We start from the raw sequence: 1,177 nt of genomic DNA, 5'->3' as shown, positions 1-1,177 counted from the left end.
TTCTCCCAGAGCACAGAGCTCTGCGGACGTGCAGGGGTAACTGGGGTGTGGGATGCTCCAAGCACATGTTTGAGCTCTGAGGAAGGCGCTTGTCACGGTGGGTGCTGCGGGAAACCTGACCCCGCCTCCCTGTATGGTAGGACCGGGTCCTGCCCGACAGTGACTATGGCCAACCGCAAGGCGGGGCCACAGCTACAGCTGTGCAACAAGCTGGTGGCACTGCTGACCATGCTGGAGGAGCCCCAGGAGAGCTTGGAGATTGCCTACATGGCCCTAGCACTCAGCATCACTCTGAGTGATGTCCCCTGAGTCCACGCGCTGCCAGGACCACACTTTGCCAGAGCCCAGCCTCCAGGTGTGTAGGGCAGGAGCTGAAACAGCTGCTGGATTTTCCTGGTCTCCTGTCCAGGCAGGCAGATCTGCCCAGCTGGCTTCCCCGTCCGGCCGTGCCGCACAGCTCGAGGTCTCTCACGCAGTGCTGAGCTCTGCTTCCTCTGTCTCTTCCCGCTGCTGACCACAAGGGCCACCCAGTGTGCCCTCTGCCTTCTAGACATGCCAGGCCTCTCAGTCCCTGTATGTGCCAGGGTGAGTGGCACATTCCCTTTGGCTTGTGCCCTTCCGACCCTCATCAACCACACGGCTCCCTGATGAATTCCCAGTTCCCCTTCCAGCAGCCTGCCCCTTAAGCACAGGCATCCCCTGGTGCTGTGCCAGGTCATCTGTCCTCCTCCAGAGACAGGGAACCCTGGGCGGGCCGCATGCCCCAACGCCTTGTGCCTTGGGGCCCAGTACACAGTAGGGGTCAGCTGTGTGGGAATGTATTGAATGCAGGCTCCACAGCACTCGCCCTGAAAAGGGGACGACATCAGACAGCCTAGGTGGGCTTGTGCATCTGTGGGGGACCTGGAGCTCAGGCATGCGGTGACTCCCCAAGGTAAGGGCCTCTGATCGTGACACACCCAGGAGGAGTCGGATGTCACGTCTGTGGGTTGCATGGAGCTGGGGTGCCCGGGAGCACCTGGACTGCATGGGTTTTGGCCTCCCCTGGTTAAAACCAGTGAACAAAGGCAGGTGGCTGTGTGTAGGCACAGAGCTGGGCCATCCAAGTCCGACTTGGCCACAGCCTCACAGCAGACAGGGGCGAGCCTTATTAGATCTGCTTTGCAGCTGGGAAAGC

At 60.9% G+C, this 1,177-nt stretch overlaps 1 pseudogene; it reads left to right on the top strand.

The window, feature by feature from the left end:
• The window catches only part of LOC105525257, a 36,027-nt pseudogene that overhangs the window by 16,457 nt on the left and 18,393 nt on the right, over positions 1-1,177 (top strand).

The sequence above is a fragment of the Colobus angolensis genome, unplaced genomic scaffold (genome assembly GCF_000951035.1).
Source record: "Colobus angolensis palliatus isolate OR3802 unplaced genomic scaffold, Cang.pa_1.0 Scaffold525, whole genome shotgun sequence".
Lineage (NCBI taxonomy): Eukaryota > Metazoa > Chordata > Mammalia > Primates > Cercopithecidae > Colobus > Colobus angolensis.
Note: the sequence above shows the minus strand (reverse complement) of the source record. Positions and strands in the feature narration are given on the sequence as shown.